This window comes from Bufo gargarizans, chromosome 3, assembly GCF_014858855.1.
Source record: "Bufo gargarizans isolate SCDJY-AF-19 chromosome 3, ASM1485885v1, whole genome shotgun sequence".
Taxonomy (NCBI): Eukaryota; Metazoa; Chordata; class Amphibia; order Anura; family Bufonidae; genus Bufo; species Bufo gargarizans.
The window spans coordinates 260753985-260775348 of NC_058082.1; the positions used below are offsets into that span (position 1 = coordinate 260753985).

General features: G+C 42.6%; 1 protein-coding gene and 1 long non-coding RNA gene across 2 annotated transcripts in view; one reads left to right on the forward strand and one right to left on the reverse strand.

Moving 5' to 3' along the window:
• The window catches only part of ATP2A3 (ATPase sarcoplasmic/endoplasmic reticulum Ca2+ transporting 3), a 185302-nt gene that overhangs the window by 119816 nt on the left and 44122 nt on the right, over positions 1-21364 (reverse strand). The gene's annotated exons all lie outside the window — the stretch shown is intronic.
• Positions 1-21364, forward strand: part of LOC122931169 — a 97298-nt gene that overhangs the window by 945 nt on the left and 74989 nt on the right. The window lies entirely within an intron of this gene.

Genomic DNA, 21364 nt, shown 5'->3' on the forward strand with positions numbered 1-21364 from the left:
GCCACCTGAAAACGCTGCAGAATATGTGCGGTTTTTCTGGGTGGATTCCTGTGCAGAAAAACCACTGTGTATTACAGTACCAGCAAGGTGTATGAGATTACACAAAATATCATGTACACTTTGCAGATTTTTTACGTGCGGAGATTGTCCTCCATTGCGGTTTTAAATAGTATGTCAATTAGGTTTGCGGTTTTAGCTGAGGATTTCACACTTTTCAATGGAAGGGTGATATCGGAGGCAAAACTGCATCAAATCTGCAACATCATCTGCAATTATATATTTGGTATATGCTGCAGAAACGCACATACATTTGTATGGAAATTCGTGCAGATATTATGTGTGTTCACCTGCCACCGTGTGCAGGTGGCCTAAAGGGTACAGAGGCTGGAACACAAGGTACAAGCATGGAGGCAGCAGCATAGTGAGTAGCACGGGTATCCTGCCTGCAGGAGAGAGTGGGGAAGTGGCCAGCTAACCTAACATAACCTACAGTCGTGGCCAAAAGTTTTGAGAATGACACAAATATTAGTTTTCACGAAGTTTGCTGCTAAACTGCTTTTAGATCTTTGTTTGAGTTGTTTCTGTGATGTAGTGAAATATAATTACACGCACTTCATACGTTTCAAAGGCTTTTATCAACAATTATATCACATTTATGCAAAGAGTCAGTATTTGCAGTGTTGGCCCTTCTTTTTCAGGACCTCTGCAATTCGACTGGGCATGCTCTCAATCAACTTCTGGGCCAATTCCTGACTGATAGCAACCCATTCTTTCATAATCACTTCTTGGAGTTTGTCAGAATTAGTTTGTCCACCAGCCTCTTGAGGATTGACCACAAGTTCTCAATGGGATTAAGATCTGGGGAGTTTCCAGGCCATGGACCCAAAATGTCAATGTTTTGGTCCCCGAGCCACTTAGTTATCACTTTTGCCTTATGGCACGATGCTCCATCGGGCTGGAAAATGCATTGTTCTTCACCAAACTGTTGTTGGATTGTTGGAAGAAGTTGCTGTTGGAGGGTGTTTTGGTACCATTCTTTATTCATGGCTGTGTTTTTGGGTAAAATTGTGAGTGAGCCCACTCCCTTGGATGAGAAGCAACCCCACACATGAATGGTTTCAGGATGCTTTACTGTTGGCATGACACAGGACTGATGGTAGCGCTCACCTTTTCTTTTCCGGACAAGCCTTTTTCCTGATGCCCCAAACAATCGGAAAGAGGCTTCATCAGAGAATATGACTTTGCCCCAGTCCTCAGCAGTCCATTCACCATATTTTCTGCAGAAGATCAATCTGTCCCTGATGTTTTTTTTGGAGAGAAGTGGCTTCTTTGCTGCTCTTCTTGACACCAGGCCATCTTCCAAAAGTCTTCGCCTCACACCTGCCTGCTGCCATTCCTGAGCAAGCTCTACACTGGTGGCACTCCGATTCCGCAGCTGAATCCTCTTTAGGAGACGATCCTGGCGCTTGCTGGACTTTCTTGGACGCCCTGAAGCCTTCTTAACAAGAATTGAACCTCTTTCCTTGAAGTTCTTGATGATCCTATAAATTGTTGATTGAAGTGCAATCTTAGTAGCCACAATATCCTTGCCTGTGAAGCCATTTTTATGCAACGCAATGGATGGCTGCACGCGTTTCTTTACAGGTCACCATGGTTAACAATGGAAGAACAATGATTTCAAGCATCACCCTCCTTTTCACAGGTCAAGTCTGCCATTTTAACCCAATCAGCCTGACATAATAATCTCCAGCCTTGTGCTTGTCAACATTCTCACCTGAATTAAAGGGCTTCTGTCACCCCACTAAACTCTTTTTTTTTTGTGTACTTATAATCCCTATCCTGCGATATTGCTATACATTATGTTATTAATAATTTTCGTTCAGTAGATTTGGCAAAAAACTTACTTTTATGATATCCTAATTACCTCTCTACCAGTAAGTAGGGAGTCTACTTGCTGGTAGCAGCCGCAGAAAACCGCCCCCTCCTCCTGTTGATTGACAGGGCCAGCCGCGATCTCCTCCTCCGGCTGGCCCTGTCAGCATTTCAAAAATCGCGCGCCGTGTTGATTCGGCGCAGGTGCTCTGAGATAAGGGGGCTCGCCTCCTCAGCACTCCCTCAGTGAGCCTGTGCCGATGACGTCTTCTTTCGGTGACGTCATTAGCGCAGACGCACTGAGGGAGTGCTGAGGAGGACCTGCTCCAAATCAACACAGGCCCGCGATTTTTGAAATGCTGACAGGGCCAGCCGGAGGAGGAGATCGCGGCTGGCCCTTTCAATCAAAAGGAGGAGGGGGCGGTTTTCTGCGGCTGCTACCAGCAAGTAGACACCCTACTTGCTGGTAGACCGGTAATTAGCATACAATAAAAGTAAGTTTTTTGCCAAATCTACTGAACGAAAATTATTAAATAACATAATGTATAGCAATATTGCAGGATAGGGATTATAAGTACAGGAAAAAAAAAAAAAAAAAAAAAAAAAAAAAAAAAAAAAAGAGTTTAGTAGGGTGACAGAAGCCCTTTAACAAGACGATTACTGAAATGATCTCAGCAGGTCCTTTAATGACAGCAATGAAATGCAGTGGAAAGTTTTTGGGGGGATTAAGTAAATTTTCATGTCAAAGAAGGACTATGCAATTCATCTGATCACTCTTCATAACATTCTGGAGTATATGCAAATTGATATTATAAAAACTTAAGCAGCAACTTTCCCAGTTTCCAATATTTATGTAATTCTCGAAACTTTTGGCCACGACTGTACATGCCAACTTTTATACATAAAAAAAAAAAAAAAAAAAAAAAAAAGGATGAATGAGAAAATCAATTTTAAACAATTAGAAATCCAAATTTTCTCAACATGGCTTTCACAATTTGCGTAACAGTTGTTAACAAATGTCCACAATTATTGCTAAAATTTTATTCTAGCCAAATAATGCACGGCTTAAGAAAGCTACTGTTTTATCCGAAAAAGAGATGCAGAGCTTTAATAAATCCAGATCCAGCCACTGACCCTGTCAAACACAAGCTGCATCACAGATAAGAGACACCTGCTGGATATGGAGGGGGAAAAAAATAAAAATCTGTATGACATGTTGATCAGAGGAAGTAGTGTGAAAAAGAACAGAATTCCTCTTTTAAAATAACATTAACAAGAAAACCAAAGAAAGTAGGATATGCTGTCAGTGTTTAAAAGTGTCATACTGCACTATGCAATTCAGAAGTCAGCACTAGTCCATATCCGAAACCAGTTCATTTTCCTCTGATAATGACCAGGCACAGTTTCACTTTTTTAGTACATATGGGTTTGAACGCTATACATTTTCTCTTACTCATTTTGTCTTTCATAATACATAGGGTTTCATTTTTATACCATTTTTGTATTAATATATATTTTTGCCCAGTCTTTTTTTCAATATTACAACGTGCCACTCAAAGCATTTTTAAACTGCCCCTATGTCATTATTATATAGGGGATGTGTAATGTGGATCTCTGGGGTGGGCTTTCAGTAGTGGTTTTGGCCTATTGGGAGGGATTTATTATCTCATTATTATCATATTTGTATTTTGTATTGATTCATTTATCTTGCCATATGATAAGGTCTTATGATACCTTTCGAGAACAATTACATGGGGGGTACAGCCTTCTAAGAGGTGCGAGGGACCACAGTTAAAGTCCACCAACCCCTGCACAGCGGCACTAGGCCAAACATGGCAGGCTGTGTACAGTACAGCAGGTTGATCCTGAACACTGGAGGCCACATCCCCTACGCAGTAGAGTACTGGTGTCACCAGCACATTCAAATGTATCCACACTCTCAGAATGCATATACCGATGACTCATATGGTGAAGTATTGAGCAGTTTGTCCTCTGCTCCACCATCCACTTTATTATGGGGCAGGTCACTTTAGGCCTCCAGCCTTTAAAATGCTGGAAACCAGGTGCAGACCTCAGGTGGAAAGAAGTCGGTCAACTGAGCTGCTCCATTCACTGAAGGAATTGGGTTAGAGATTTTTTTTTAATTACTTTATGGGGCATTAAACTAAAATACTATTACAATGTGTTGGTGACTAGAGGGAACAATTAGTATGTGGGAAACAAGGCACTACTACAATGTGTGGGGGACCAAGGAGGAACCATCACAGTGCGGGGGACTACAGGAAAGTGCCAAAGACACTACAGGATCTCTTTTCCCAGAACTTCTGCAATGAATAGGGTCATTTGCATAAAGTGCACGCACTATATACTTTTTTATTTTTATTTTTTATTTATTTTTTACAGTTTAATTGTTTATATCTGCACAATTAATGTTTTTTTATGGGGGCTATGATAGGTCCTCCTCAAAGACATTTTCTATATCTGTTCCTTGCTCAAAAAAAAGACTACCAAAATGCTAGAACACGCTAATTATATCTCAATCTCTGCTGCTCATCATACATAGACTCCAATTCAAAATGCTCATTCTAATGCACAAAATGTCCCCCAACCAATATTCCAAACTCACCTACTCTTGACATGGCTAAAGCTGCTTTTTCCTTTCCTTGACCTTTTCCCACAAATGATAAACTCATATGGTCTGGGCGCCTATCATCTATAATGTAAAGACTTTTTATTTTGTCTTTATTTTATAACTGTTATGATGTGTTACCCCAGTTTTAGAGCATTCACATCTATGATGGAGATAGCTACACTGATTTTTGGTATGTTATTATACCTCTATTATGCCTACTGTTTGTTCATACGTGCCATGGTGGTCCATGCACTGTTTAAAGAGTTAGGGGTTTGGGGATATCTCACATCTTGTTCTATAGTTGGTCAAACACCATGTTCTAAACTAGGTACAGTTACTGACCTTCAGTAATAGAGTAAAAACATATACAACTAATTAGGCTGTCTCTCACCCATGATTTATTGCCTAACCTAACCAGTTAAAACAGGTGACTCTGATCCTACTGACTAAATCATGTCAAACGTTTTCCTTTTTGGTTGGTGTTCTTCACCCATGGTAGTCCAATATGCCACATTTCCCTCACTTGTCTACATTCTCGCCTTATGTTATTAGGACATATAGCTAGGTTATCCTGCCTTGTGTCAATAACATACAATAATATATGTCTACATATAGATTGTTCCACAAAGCAAACACAACTTGCCATGTTTTTGAGAATAACTGATATTTGTGAATAATGTACAGTGGGATTATATCTTTTAAACATCTTACTAAATGCCAAATTCAGGTTGACTCTATATGCAATATCTGTAATTAGAAGTCTCTTATCTTAAATAGTGTTGATCGAATCAGCTCACAGGATAACTGGATGAACTGGACGGACAGGTGTCTTATTTCAACATTATAAACTATGTTATTATGAATCAAAGCATTCAAAGTGGAATATGATCCGAAGTTTAGGAAATATTTGATTTGCGATGAATCCAAAATTTCCTCTTCGTGGTAACAAAGTTTTCACTTATTGGCGGCTACATGTGTTAGTAAGTACAGTAAGTAAAGTAAGAAGCCTGGGAATGCACAATCACCCATAATCAGACAATCAGCAGTTAGCCAGCCCCTGTGATGTCACAGCCCTTTAAAAAGCCTCACCCAGTGCGATCTTTGCTATTTCACTGTGAGCTAAGCATAAAGAGAGGCAGGACAAGCGCTCATGATCTGGGGACAGTGTTGCTAAAAGCTTTTAACTGTGGTATACTGAATAGGGAGAGTGCATGGACAGTGTAGGGAAATTGTAGGGAGTTTTTACACACTGTAGGGAGAGTATAGGGAGACTGCAGGAACAGTCCAGGGACTGTAATCAGAAGCTGAAAGGATCCATAGGAGACAGCGCAGTTTGCATCAATCCCTGCGTAAGGGCACAGAGCTATCTAATTAAACAGTGTATACGCCTTGTTTAATAGATAATTCTATTAGGCATTGTTTCTCAAATTGGGGTGAATAAGCTGTCTATTTCTACTGTTATTAGGGTGTCCACCTGCCTGTGACAGTAACTGTTTCACTACCAGAAAGGACTAGCTTGCATGTTGCTTCAATGCACAGTGATGTACACCGAGATACACTCTCCTTGCAGGCCAAGATATAGCTGATTTAATGCGCTTCGGGACAAACTAATTCAGAACAAAGCAATATTCTTGAAAAAATTTGGCAAGGCATCTGAAAAGATTTTTTTTTAAACTCTGCTCAGCTCTAATCTTAAACATGGAGAGCCACTTATTGCAAGATATCGTCACTACATTTTTATTGTCTTTGTTTACTTTTTAGTTTGTGCATATTTTACTCTATGCACTATAAAACTAAATTTCCAGCTGACAAAACCAACAAGCAGGACAACCACTTCTACCAAATCTTTACTAACTTGTGTACATGCTCAGAAGAGGCAGGTTCATTAACATGTTAATATGTGTAGTTTATTAACCCAGTGCTTTTATTATGTATCTGTGTGTTAGTGATCAAGGCTTTAGACTTTCTTTATGCTCAGCAGATTTTGTAGCAGAAAATGTATTCGACTGAAAAGGAGTTCCATTCATCTGAAAGGGACTCGCAGAAATCCATATGCCACCAAAACAACCCCATGCAGATGAATGGAACGGATTTTGACTTGCCACATCTGCCAAATGTGAAGGTATCCTTGACGGGTCATTCAGCAAACAGAGTAAAAATAAATAAACCCATTCTACTGTACATAAAATAAAAACAACAGCAAGAGCGAAAAAATTTAATTGAAGAAATGTCATGGAGGGGGTTCCCCACTATGATCCACAGCTGTGAGTCACTGACAAGCAGTGGCTGCTGTGGATTCAAGCCATCCAAGTATTACAGTCCCTGCATGGTAAACAGACAGCAAATACTGGCTCTTAGAACCTGGACTTACAACAGTCAGACAAAAGTGGTGGTCTCCTAATATACAATAAGAGTCAAATGTTTGGGCACACCTTTTCATTCCTCAGTTTTTCTTGTTTTATTTTATTTTTTTCTACATTGTAGATTCATCTTGAATACATAAAAATAATGAACACATATATAATTAAGGCTACTTTCACACTTGCGTTTTTCTTTTCCGGCATAGAGTTCCGTCCTAGGGGGTATATACCAGAAAAGAACTGATCAGTTTTATCCCTATGTATTCTGAATGGAGAGTGATCCGTTCAGGATGCATCAGGATGTCTTCAGTTCAGTCTTTTTAAATGATCAGGACAAAGATAAAACCGCAGCATGCTACGGTTTTATCTACGGCCCAAAAAACTGAAGACTTGCCTGAATGACGGATCCGGCATTTCAATGCATTTTTTTGACTGATCAGTCTTACAAATGCCATAAGTTGGCATACGACGGAACTGCTTGCCAGATCACTCTGCCGTTTTATATTTTACATTCTTTTGTCATCAAAGCAAGAGCCCCCTATTGGTTTGATGACAGCTTTGCACACTCTTGAAGCTGATTGAGAGAATTCCATGTGGTAGTTACCTAGAATATTTTTCAAATAAAGGGGGTTCTCCTGGGAATACCTAAATATTACTTTATTAAAAATATATTCCCAAATACCTTTCTTCAGTTATAACAACTTGTTTTGTCTAGAGAGCAGTGATCAGGAGAAATAAAATGTCTGCTATCCTATTAGTACACACAAAAACACAAAACCTGTCCTATTCACATAGCAGGACAAGTTATTTCATATCACTGAGCTAAAGAGCTGCCTCATCCTCCTGTCTGCTCTGCTTTATGAGGGATTATTTTCCTGAATACAGTTTAATATGATCTTCAGCTGAATCTCTGTAGGAATGGAGCTCATGAGGAGACATGAAGTACAGAGAGGAGGGTGGGGGTAATGAGCAGCTGCACTTGTATGCAGTCTCCATTACCACAGCCCCACATCACCACAGTCCGTCTTGTCCATCCTCTCTGTACTTTATGTCTCCTCATGAACTCCATTCCTACAGAGATTCAGCTGAATCTCAGTTTGTTAAGGATCATAGTCCCTGACAAGTAGGAGAGGAGGACGAAGCAGCTCTTTAGCTCAGTGTTGTGAAGTAACTTTTCCTGCTGTGTGATTAGGACAGGTTTTGTGTTTACTAATAGGACGGTGGCCATTTTATTTCTTCTAATGATTGCTCCCTAGACAAAACGAGCCTTTATAATTAATGAAAGGTAATTGGGAATATATGTATAATAATGGAATATTTAATTATTTTCATTTTTCTTAATTCCAAGAGAACCTCTTTAATGAGTGAGTATGTCCTGTCAGGAGTTAGTTTCTGGAATTTCTTGCCATCATAATGTGTTTGGGACCATCAGTTGTGCTGTGCAGAGTTAGCATTGCTACACATTTCCATACAGTGTTTAGCCCTATTCTGTTACTGTTTTAAGTCATATTATGGCAAGAACCACTCAACTAATTAAAGAAACATCAGTCCATAATTACTTTCAGACTTGAAGGTCAGTCAATCCAGGAAAATTTCCAGAACTTTGATGGTATCCTCACGTGCAGTCATAAAAATCAAACACTATGATAAAACTGGCTCTCATGAGCACTCTGTGGGACCATCATTTGTTTTTCAACAGGACAATGACCCCAAACACACCTCCAGGCTACATAAGGGCTATTTGACCAAGGAGAGTGATTGAGTGCTGCGTCAGATGTCATGGCCCAATTAGGATGGTTTGGGATGAGTTGGACTGCAGAGTGAAGGAAAAGCAGCCAACACATGCTCAGCACCTCAAGGAACTCATTCAAGAGAGAGTGTTGGAAAACCATTCTAGGTGTTTCTTTATTGTTTTTATTTCTTAAATATAAATCTACAATGAAGAAGAAGAGAAAAACAAAAACAAACAAACACATGGAATGAAAAGGTGTGTCCAAACCTCTGACTGGTAATGTATATGCATCGTTAGATTTACTCTTTAACTAGTTGAAGACCAGGTCATACATTTTTACTGAGCTGAATGCCTTAATGTTGAAACCCAAAAGCAATGGTGCAATTGCATTTTTCCAATACCACCCTATTAGTATTTTATTAGTTTGCAAATACATTGCATTGAATATTAAAATGTTGGTGCCATTAGAAAATTCTACTTGTCTTGCAAAATATTTTATTTCTGTGCCATTGCCTTCCTCTATTGTCAGTGCACTCAAAGACAGTAGGGCACATATACTAATGGACGTGCACGTATTTTAGGCGCAAAATAGTTGCAAGTCCCCCTTTTTAACCGGCCGTGCGACAATGTTTAGTTGCACAACCGGTTTTATGCCAAGCCAGTTGGGCATGATGGGCGCAGGGACGTGTCGAGGGACGTGCCAGGGCCAGTACTCCAGCCACGGGAAAATATACTAACATTTCCTCCTGGAAACAAGCGTAAATGTTAGCTAAAAACTATGTCAGGGGATGGCATATGCCAGGTACAACGACTGCCAAAGATGCGCCTAGAGGCGTAAAAAGCCAGTTTAGTGCCGCAGCATCTCCGTAATGTTACGGAATAGCTGAAAATGGTAAACCTAAACTTTGACTAAAATGCAAAGACGCAAATGTGTAGAATATAGGGAAGACTTACAAAGCCTGCAACAAAATAAAGGTGTAAATGTTTTTGCACATTTTTGCATAAGCCCCATTTTGCTAAAGCAAAAATTGCGACTTACTGCCCTATTATGCTCACTCCTCACTTCTGTAAAAAGTGGAAGGGTCGTTAGCCGGGCCCACTTAGCCTGAAACATTTAAAATTTTGTCAGATGGCCCTGCCGATATACAGGAAAGTTATTGAATGGCGTGCACCCCTCGAATTAAGCGCATTTCAAGCCACCGTGAAGAAGGTCAAGACGAGTTAGAAACGCTATGAATTTGATGCTTAATGAATTTATAAAACAAACCCAAGAGAAGACTATATAAATAAATCACACATCCAATATCCAAAACCTACTGACATGCTGAAGAATTTAAAATCTGCACAACAGGTCATTTTCCACATGGAAGTAAACCGCAAAGTGTACATGACATTTGTCAAATCTCATTCATTTTGCTGGTATTATATTACGCTGCAGTTTTTCCTTACATATATCCGTGCAGAAAAACCTCACTTAATCCTCATCTTGTGCAGGTGCCCTTAACATGCAAAAAATGTAACCAGATGTCCAGTATGATGCGATCTGATGGCAGGATGAGTTTACATCCCTTGCTTGGACATTCTGTGCTACATTATGGGTACACACTTTTAATCTTTTATATTGGATGGCAGGATAAGTGTACATCCCCTGCGTGGACATTCTGTGCTATATTACAGGTACACCCTTTTGATCTTTGTTATTGGATGTCATGTTTTATTGCTTTAATTAGCACATGTTTATGCCAAAATATCTGACACCTATGGTTGTTCTTATTGTTGGGCATGAAAAGTGTACCTTTTAGGTAGAGACGGATCCTGGTCCCTCATATGGTTCTTATTGTACACAGTATTTAAAATAAAATAAAAGTTGTGGCTTTAGTCAAGATTGTTATGTTTTGGGATATTAGATGTGCAATTTGTTTATATAGTCCTCTCTTGTTATGCATTATAAGGGCTATTAATCCTGCACTCCATTCTGACTCAGGTGTGCTCCCCTTTTCCATGTTGTTTCTAAGTCTTGATTTTGCCCACTATTTTTTTCTCTAAATAAGTAGTTATTAGAATAGCGTAATCAACAGGAAAACTATTCTAAACAAGTTTCTATTAACACAGATAGATAATTTTAGTTGTCCCATGGGGGGCTGTGAGAAATTAGATGAAAGCTACATAAGCAGCTTGACTACATCTGTTTTAGGAAGCAAGGGCTGTCCCCCAATTGTGATCACACACACACCACAGTGTACAATAACATTTCCTCTGTATTCTATTTCAGCTGCAGAACCCTTCAAAGTCCATGATGGTAGAAGTCAAGATAAAAAAAATAATAATAATGTAGCAACACCACAGGAAGTTACTATGCAATGTAACAAGTCAGTAACTGGTAAAAAAGACAAACTAATGGAAAATTCTACATCAACCTGTATACAATATCTATCAGCCCACAACAACATTGCTTACCGGTAATCGTTTTTCTCGATACCCATGACGGCACCCTGTGCGAGATAAACTATAAGTAGAACCTGGGGGGGGGCAAACAGCCTGAAGGACTTTTTCCTCAAAAAAGGCGTCAGAATGGAGCTGCAATCTGTAAGGTTTAAGAAAGGTATGCGGGGAGCTGCAGGTAGCCTCCCTGCAAATCTGGGCTAACGATACATCCGCTCTTTCAGCCCACGAGGTAGACACTGCCCTAGTAGAGTGGGCCCCAAAACCTGAAGGAGGCGGGAGACCCAGGGAAACATAAGCTCTAGCTATGGCCTTCTTCACCCATCTAGCAATAACCCTGTGGGATGCTTTTTTCCCCTTATTTCCACCTAAAAACTGGACCAGGAGGTTCTCGTCCTTTCTCCAAGGAGCCGTAACATCTAAGTAGACTGACAACCATCTCTTAACGTCCAGGCAATGAAACTTTTCCTCCAAGCTATTGGAGGGGTTAGGAAAAAAGGCAGGCAACACAATGTCTTGGCTCCTATGAAAATCGGAGACAACCTTGGGAAGGAAAGAAGGCAGGGGCCTGATAACTATTTGGTTATCCTGGATGATTGTATAGGGCGAAAATGCCGAGAAGGCCTGGATCTCCGAGATCCTCCTAGCAGAGGTAATAGCCAGGAGGAAAGCCATTTTAATGGATAAAATATCAATAGGGACCTCTAATAAGGGCTCAAAGGGTCTATCGGTTAGGGCCGTCAAGACCCTGTTCAGGTCCCAAGGAGGGGAAAGAGGTCTAACAGAAGGACAGATTCTGGCCACGGCCGAAAGGAAACGCTTGACCCACGGGTGGATTGCTAATTAGGAGTCAAAAAAGTAGCTCAAGGCCAACACCTGGACTTAAGGTGGAGGCCTTGAGCCCCTTGTCTAAGCCCGCTTGTAAAAAGTCTAAAATCTTAGGGATTTCTGGAGGACTAAATGGATCAGGGCTGGAACCTAGAAAGGAAGAAAAAGACATTCCAAAATCTCTATTATACTTCCTAGCTGTTGAAGTTTTTTTACTACCTAGAAGGGTGGAAACAGCTTTGCTAGAAAGCCCTCTCTTCAACCAGATGTCCCTGTCAATCTCCATACTGCCAATTGAAGAATCCCCGGATTGGGATGCCATATGGGCCCCTGGGAGAGTAGATCCTCCCTTGGAGGAATCACCCAGGGAGGGCTTCTGGCTAGGCTTAAAAGGGTGGAGTACCAGACTCTCTTGGGCCACCAGGATTATGGTGGCTCCCTCCCTCCGCACTTTCTTCAGAACCTGCGGAATTGGGGAAATAGGTGGGAAGGCATAGCCGAGTTCCTGGCTCCAATCCTGAGCCAGACTGTCTACCGCTGTAGGATTCTCTGTATAATTTAGGGAGTAGAATCTCTTTGTCTTCCTGTTTTTCCAGGTGGCAAAGAGGTCTATAGATGGGGTCCCAAACTTTGTTACAATCTGGGAAAAAATCTCCTCGTTCAGACTCCACTCTGCCTGACTGAGCTGTACTCGGCTTAGAAAGTCGGCCACTGTATTCTCTTTCCCTTTCAAATGTATTGTTGATAAGGTCAGGTTCCTGTCTTCCGCTATCTTGAAAATTTCCTGGCAGAGTAAAACACCAACTTCTTGTTGGAGACCTCTGGAACTGCCACCTTTAGTACTCTTTCTACCGCCTTGAGCTCCTTGTAATTTGACCTGCAGTCTCGGGTTCTTAAGTCCCATCTTCCCTGCCAGTATTTTCCCCCTGAATGAGCTCCCCAACCCCACGGACTGGCATCTGTCGTTATCAGCATGGGTTCTATGAAGGACCAAGGCATTCCTACCGAGAGGTTCTTCTCGGACTTCCACCACAGAAGGGAGTACCTTGCTCTGGAGGAGAGATGAAATTTTTCCTCTAGTGTTTGAGGAAGACCATTCCAATTCTTCAAGATGTCCGACTGTAACGGTCTTGTGTGGATCTGCGCAAATGGTACGGCTGGAATTGTAGCCGTCAGGTGCCCCAGTACTGCCATCGCCTCTCTGATGGAACATCGAAAGGACCGGAAAAGGAACCACACATGCTCTATTGTTGAGGACACTTTCTTCTGAGGGAGGAATGTCTTCTGAGCCGTGGAATCTAGCTGCATTCCTAAAAAGGTGCAAATTTGAGAAGGGGTTAGACAGGATTTCTCCTGATTCATCTTCCATCCCAGATCCTTCAACAGAGAGCACACCAGGACGAGCTCTGTTTGTAACTGCTCCCTTGTTTGGACCACGAACAAAAAATCATACAGGTACAACTACTATCCCAGACGATCGAAGGAATGCCACCATCTCCGCCACGACCTTCGTGAAAATTCTCGGGGCTTGAGAGACCCCAAATGGAAGTGCCCTGTATTGCAGGTGTAGAAGTTGGCCCTTTACTTGAACAGCCGTCCTTAAATACTTTTGGGAGGAAGAGTGAATTGGGATGTGATAATAGGCATCCTCCAAGTCTATACTTGCCATCCAGCAACCTTGGTATAACAGGTCTAAAGTCGACTTTATAGTTTCCATTCGGAACTTCTTGTATCTCAGGAATTTGGCGGAATTTATCTCAGGCGTTTTAGGTTCAGAATCATCTGAAAAGAACCGTTGGGTTTCTTTATTAAAAAGAGTGGGGAGAAGAACCCCCTGCCCTCCTCCCTCTTTGGGACTTGGCAAACAACCCCTTTGACCAACAATAACTGAACCTCTTTTTCCAGAACCGTGGACTTTAGAGGATCCTTTGGAGTTGGAGTATGGGTGAAAAAGACTTGGGGATAAGAGCGGAACTCCAACCTGAATCCCTCCGCTACCCCCCCCCCCCCAAAACCCACTTGTTCTGGGTGACGTTCGCCCAAGCAGGGAGAAAAGCAGAGAGTCTTCCCCCAACCTGGAGTCTGGCATCATTGCTTGTCCTTTGGTTTGCTATCCTGGGTTTTAAAAAGGAAGCCGCTAGTTTTTCTTGGAAATCTATCCCTTTCCTTCCTATCGTATGGCTTACCCCTCTGTTTTCTAAAGCCCTGCTGGGGTCTACGAAAAAAGGGAGTCTTCTGAGGTACCGGAAAACCTTTTTTCTTGTCGGATGCCTTCTCCAAGATGTCATCCAGGGAGGACCCAAATAATCTATCGCCCTCACACGGAAGGGCACAGAGTCTGGCCTTAGACCCCTGGTCACCCTTCCATGATCTAAGCCAAATAGCTCTTCTTGCCGCATTCGCCATAGCCGAGGATTTGGCAGCAAAGCGCATAACATCCATAGAAGCATCTGTTAGAAAATCCGCCTTTAGCAAAGGTGGGAAGAGAAGCTAAGATTTCCTCCCTAGGTTTCTTCTCTTTAAGATGTGCTTCTAGCTGTTCAATCCACAATCTTAAGGACCGGGATACCCAAGTGGGTGCAACCGCGGGTCTAAGACAAGTAGCGGAAGTTTCCCACGCCCGTTTTAGGTAAATATCTGCTTTCTTATCTAATGGGTCCGAAAGGCAACCCATATCATCAAAGCGGAGGGCAGATCTCCGTAGGGGCCCTATCCCAGCTGGAGGACACTTTTTGTTCATAAGGGTATTTCCTTTTCACCGAGGAGGGTAAGAAAAATTTTCTATCAGGATTTTTCCATTCCCTATTAATGATCGCTTGCATGTTTTCATGAATAGGGAAGACCCTATGTTTTTTAGGGCCTAATGCCTAAAAGGCCTGGTCCGCAACTGATCTAGTCTGCTTAACGTCTTCCAACTGCATAGTTGCTCTGACTGCTTTTAGTAATGGTTGCGTATCCTCAGGGGAAAAGAAGGATCTCCCTGAATAATCTTCATCCGAAGAGTCCGATAGTTGTCCGGATTCTTCGCCATCGTCGGATGAATCCAATTCAATACCATCATACTCCGTATCCCTCCCTGGTCTATCTGGGGACCTGGCACAGCTCTTACTGAATGCTTTAAAGGATGCTTTGATAATAGACTTCATGGACTTAGTGAGGGTCTGGGATTGTTCTGCTACCAGTTTATCTATACATGTTGAGCATAACGCCTTCTGATAAGATGCCGATAGGGACGTTTTACATTCCGCACATTCCCTGTGCTTCGTCTTGGAAGACTATTTTTTAGGTGGCTTAGGGATCTAAAGGGAGCAATCATATGAAACACCACATTAGAAAATAAAAAGGAACACTCTCACCCATTGAAGCTTTTTCCTTTTCCCCATCCTCAGACCAATACCGGACTTGGAGGCCTCAAGGGTTCCTGGGGTTCAGCGCGTCCTTCTGTAGGCTCAGACATGATGCAAACCCGGATCGCTACGCGGCACGTCCAAATTGTGCCCAGCTGGCTGCCTGAACCTGCCGCCGTGATTTATATTTTAAAAGACGCGCTCCGGCCTCTACTTCCGGGTCCTGCAGGGCTGAAGCTCCGCCCGCCCGCCGACGTCATCCTCAGGAGACGGCCCCGCGCATACGCATAGACGCGCGGGCACCATCTTGGACCGGGGAGAGCGAGGAACAGCATGGGGAGCCGCCTGAACACGGCCACAGCGGCTCCCCGCAGGGCCGGAGAGAGGGCAGGCGCAGGCAGACTTATGGGGAGCGGCTTCCGGCACGGCCACAGAATTACCGCTCCCCAGGGATAGGCCTTCCCACGGCATACAGCCACAGACCTTCCCCAGCTCCGGTGTCTAGGGAGGTACGTCTTCAGCATCAGCTGCTTCTCAGGATCTCCCATCCGGAGGACAGGAAACCTGAACTGGTGTTGGGTGGAGGTGTGTCCTTTTTATCTTCTCAGGTTTCCTGTCCTGAGTCGCACAGGGTGCCGTCATGGGTGAGGGGGAAAAAAAAAAAAAGGAATTCTACAAACTATCAGCATTTAGTAGATAAAGTGATCAACAAGGCTGTGGAGTCGGAGCCAAAGACTTGGAATTGAAATGTGCAGACACCTACTTCAGATTATTATTTTATTAACATTCATAGGAATTTAGAAAAAAAGTTTAGAAATTTTAATCATGCATATATATTATGCTATCAACCAAACCAAGCAACGTCGGCCAGCCAGACCGCTAGTTGCTGGTTAACAGTGGAGCGGTGCACAGCGATTAAAAACTAACACTGCTCCCTGTTGCTTGGTTTGGTTTAGCAATCAAGTTAGTTGTGGTTTTGGCTACTGTGCACCGAGTCCGTGTTGCATTGTTAGACTAGGATTAGTGGCAACTGAGATGCTTTATGCGCCATTCACATAGTGGGTTGATATTTCCATTTCTCCCACCACTCTATATGGCTGTTATTACAACCATTCTCAGCTGGCAGAGTCACCACGGACGGAGGTACGGTAGTGTTTTGCCCTTACAGTGGTAAGGGTGAAAGATAGGCAGGGTGAAGAGATGTGCACTAATTGTCAAAGCAATACACCTATCAGTGAAGTGGTGTACTGCATTTTTAACACCCCTTAATTTTTTGGTTCTGTTTAAGTTCATTTAAAGAGTGCACCTCACACACACTTGGCATTTAGGTTTTACTTGTATTCAAATAAAAGTGAAGTTTTAATTTATACCTGGGTCAAGACAGGTTCTAGTGCCTGGATAGGCATTTGTAAATAAACTAGTAAAATTACCTTACCCAGGTCAGGTCCTAATTATATTCACCTCTTGTATCATGAAGCCTGAAAGAAATAATGCCTCATTGTCAGACAGGAATGCTCTTCAGCTAGACTGGTATTCTTCTGTCAGATATATACGATAAACTGGTTTGGTGAGTATGTTGTCATTAAACAAATGTTTTTCTTCCACTGCCTGTATTGACACAACATGGTGGAACAGAAAATGATGATTCCTACAGATATTACAAATGCAGGTTCACATTGTCCAGAAAATATGTATGGAAAAAATACATTTTTATTTATATCATACACACACACACACACACACACACACACACACACACACACACAAGCAACTAGGGGTAAAGATAGAACGGCCACACATTTTTTTTAAAGCAACTCCCCCAACAGTCAAAAAACAACCCCTAATATGATCAGTAACTATATACCGTAAATAGCCAGTACGATTGTGAGACATAACCCAAAACTCAGTAACAAGCAACACAATATCACAAGGACTGTGAGATGGAGGGTTCCCCATGATCATGCCAGATCAAGTTATACATAAAGGTAAACTGACCAGCATGTCATTGATTCATCTATACCCACACATGCTAATAAGCAGGCAAAGTAAAAAATGACTGAAAATACCACATGTGCAGGGCAATAGTACAGATAGGGATCTGATATGTGTGTGTGGACTTTCCTTCTTGGCCCCTAGATGTTCTTGGTTCTTGTGTGTTTTTATCTTTTTATTGTCAATCCCACCATAAATACACCAGACAGCACTGGCCTACTGAGGAGTCAGTTTAAAAATAAAAATGTACTCCCTGGTGCTTGAGCACAATGGCAAATAACTGGCAAAATTTGGATAATCATACCATAGGCATGTAGTTTTAGTCAATGGACCAACAACATTTTTGGTAGACCTGTCTTCAAGTGTTGTGAATGAATGTTCTCGTCAGACATTTTAGCCAACTTTAGCCTTGTGTATGGCCAGTTTATGAATTATATTCTAATTATTATTATTGTTCTCGAAAGCATTTTATGTCTAAGAATTAATTCTAATAGTAGATTGTGGTAACACTACATGTAAAGACCGAATGCCTCAGGGGACATAGTTAGCAGAATACAGGCAGAGAGTAACAGAATACAGGATTATTATAAAAATCATGTCCACTTCTAAGTCAGGGAATTGCTAATGATATAATTTGTGCAGCAAATATGCCTGTGTTTTTGGAGGCAAATGTGCAATTATAAAAAAAATTTAAATAAATAAATCATTCTGGGGGAGAAAGGTGCATAGTGACATTTCAGAAGAACGTTTTGGACATAATGCTGTCAGTGTTATCCAACACATTCCAGAACTGTAAGGGTTACATAGCATCATAAATCAGTATAATGCTATGTGACCCCAGTCAGCGCTTGCAGGTCAGGCCGGGAGCTGCGATGTGGACAGGCTCCGGGAGGAACGCTCATCTGCAGGGGGCCGTGGGGTCTCTAACTCCTCTTCTCCCATCTTGGCCTGCAATTACTCAGTCTCTGGAGACGGTGTGCTGACTTACTGTGCGCTCCTGTGCTGGCAGGTGGGCAGAGACTTCGATACAGGAGCCGGGAGGAGCAGGGGCCGCCTGCAGGAAGTGATATGTACGGAACTCATATGCACGATGCAGGGGCAGGCTGACATAGATGTAGGAGTGGTCAGCTCGAGGCTAGCATATGACCGCTCCTATTACTGCCCAACCGACATGTCCCTGCTACTTGCCCGCACAGGTCTAAACAACTGTTCAAACTACTTGCCCGGCGCCCGGAACTGCATGTCCCGGGCGTCGGGCGATAGGAATTCCACACCCCTGAAAGTGGAGGTTTCCTGTGTAGAACGGCCGGCGCCGCTAGAGGGCAGACGTTCTCTGGCTTGTAGGCTGCCGCGCATGCGCTGAAGAGGCGGCTTTCTTGTGTCAAAAAAAAAAAAGCGGGAATAAAAAGGTGAAGGCTGGCGGCCGGCGGCGGCTACGTGGGCCACATGACGAGGTCTGGCGGGCCGGAATCGGCCCGCGGGCCTTGTGTTTGACACCCGTGCATTAGAGTATAGTATGGGAAGGAGTCTTGTGCTGAGATCCAACAGGCCCTTTGTTGTAGTGACAGGTAGTGTGTTAACAGCTAGACCACCAATGCAATTTTTGTCATACTGTATGTCTGACACACTGGACAAGGGAATTTTCTTTCTGTTGGCACACTTTTTTTGTAATGTTCATTTAATATTATATGTGCTACTGACTTCAGTGTCTCATATTACACTGCCATGTACTCTTAAAGGGGTTGTGCAAGAAAGGGGGGGGTTTTGGTAACCCTCCACATACAAACCTGGCAGGACCTGTAAAGGAAAGATTACTTAACTGCTTCCTGGTGCTGGCTCTCCGCTCCTTCTCTTTCAGGCCTGGGCTTCCTCGATGTAAACATCCAGTTTGACAATCGCCAGAATCACTGTTTGTGGGGGAGACTTGATCCCCTAGTGTCATGTGGCCATTTGTCATGACGTTGCGGCTAGCGATTGGCGGCAGTGTTGTCAAACTAGATGTTTACAGCGAGGGAGCCCAGCGGAGCACCGCAGGCCTGGGAGAAAAGGAACGGGGAGCCAGAGCCAGGAAGCAGGTGAGTAATCTTCCCTTTACAGGTCCAGTAAAGCGTGTGTGTAAGGGGGAAATGCCTAAACCCCTCCTATTCTTGCACAACCCCTTTAAGGTTGGTGTAGGATAATCTATAACACAAATAATGTAGCACAGCTAGGCAGTTCATATGTCATTTTCTGCACGTGGTGGGAACATCTGGAAAGCCAAAAATGGTTCACTGCATAGGAAAGTGTCCAGTATCCACAGGCAAAAAACGATGTATCCTGTGTGGTATATGCTTTTTTACAGTGAGAGTCAATGAGCCTTTACAGTGACATATGTAGGCAGTGTCCCCCATAGGTATACATTGGAAAATGTATACTACTAAGCTTTCCCATGCAGAGGGACCTATACAATATCATACATTGGATGTTTAGTATATTTCATGAATATTCCCTCTGGCATGGGGGGGAGAGAGAGCGTAAAAAGAGCCTTACTGATTGTGCTGATTCCTAGCAAGAAAAAAAAAAATATATAAAAAAAAGTTCATTTAGACTGTGTACTTTGAATACACAGTAAGCTAAGGTTACTGCACTTTAGGTTCACATTACATTGCACAGATTTGCTGAAACCATATTAGCTATATCCTGAGGATTCCCTCTCACACGTGTTTTATTTTTCATGCAAGGCCAAAAAGAGGAAGGGGAAAAAACAAGAGCTGCTGTAGCCAGGAGTTTCCTTCCATGGCAGACAAAGGGATTCCCCAGGCTGCAGGCTAGTTTCCATCAGCAAACATGCCCAGCCACATTCCAAGGCAGCCCAATTACATCCCCACAACAGCCTTCTCACACACTGACAGTACAGAGCCAGTGTCAGCTACAGGCTGCCCTGCCGGCTGGCAGCCCCTGCAGGAAACATTCTTGTCTGGCCCATGTTCCTTTTTTCCCCTTGGAAAGTCAGATTTCTGACAGCGTGAGTGTTTATACGTCTTTTCAACAATTGGTTTGGCAGTAAGCAGTGGAAAAATGCAAAGCCTTCTCAATAAGCAAAGCTTATTGCGGCATCAGATAACCATCGCTCACTGAATGAGCAAGAAAAAAAAAGTTCACTAAACGAGTGCTTTGTTCTGCCTGGAAGGATCGAAGTGGAAAAAGACTTCTACTAAATCCAAAGAGAAGATCACTTAAAGGTGTAAATGTAGGCTTGAGATCAAACTAATGCATAAATAAAATGGCCTTTATGTGTTAAAAATAAAAAGCAAGCACAGATCTATATATTCTTACTTGAGAAGGTACGTTTTGATCATTTTTAGATCTTTTTTAGAACTTCCAAGTTTAGCAGTCAAAGGGTACAGAAGCATCCATCTTGATCAGAACAGTTCATTCCCTTACGTGTGAGGCTACTTTCACACTCGCGTTTGGTGCGGATCAGTCATGGATCTGCACAGACGGATCCGTTCAGATAATACAACCGCATGCATCCGTTCAGAACGGATCCGTTTGTATTATCTTTAACATAGCCAAGACGGATCCGTCTTGAACACCATTGAAAGTCAATGGAGGACGGATCCGTGCCAGATTGTGTCATAGAAAACGGATCCGTCCTCATTGACTTACTTTGTGTGTCAGAACGGATCCGTTTGGCTCAGTTTCGTCAGACGGACACCAAAATGCTCCAAGCAGCGTTTTGGTGTCTGCCTCCAGAGCGGAATGGAGACGGAACTGATGCAAACTGATCCATTCTGAGCGGATCCTTTTCCATTCAGAATGCATTAGGGCAAAACTGATCCGTTTTGAACCGCTTGTGAGAGTCCTGAACGGATCTAACAAACTAAAAGCCAAAACACCAGTGTGAAAGTAGCCTAAAGGACATGCAGCCTACCTGAATGTCTATTAACGATACAAATGCAGAAAGATCTCAGAACTCTACCTAACTTTTGTCTAGCACCATAGTATATGCATCAACATATATACTGTATTTATCTGATGAAGCAGACATTAATATACAAGTGCAGAAACAAGTCTGGCATGTTGTTCTTATACAACACATATGCTTTCTTACTGGTTTATATAGGAAGTCACACAGTAGATTATATCAGCTCACGGCAAGGGTTTATTTGACTTGTGC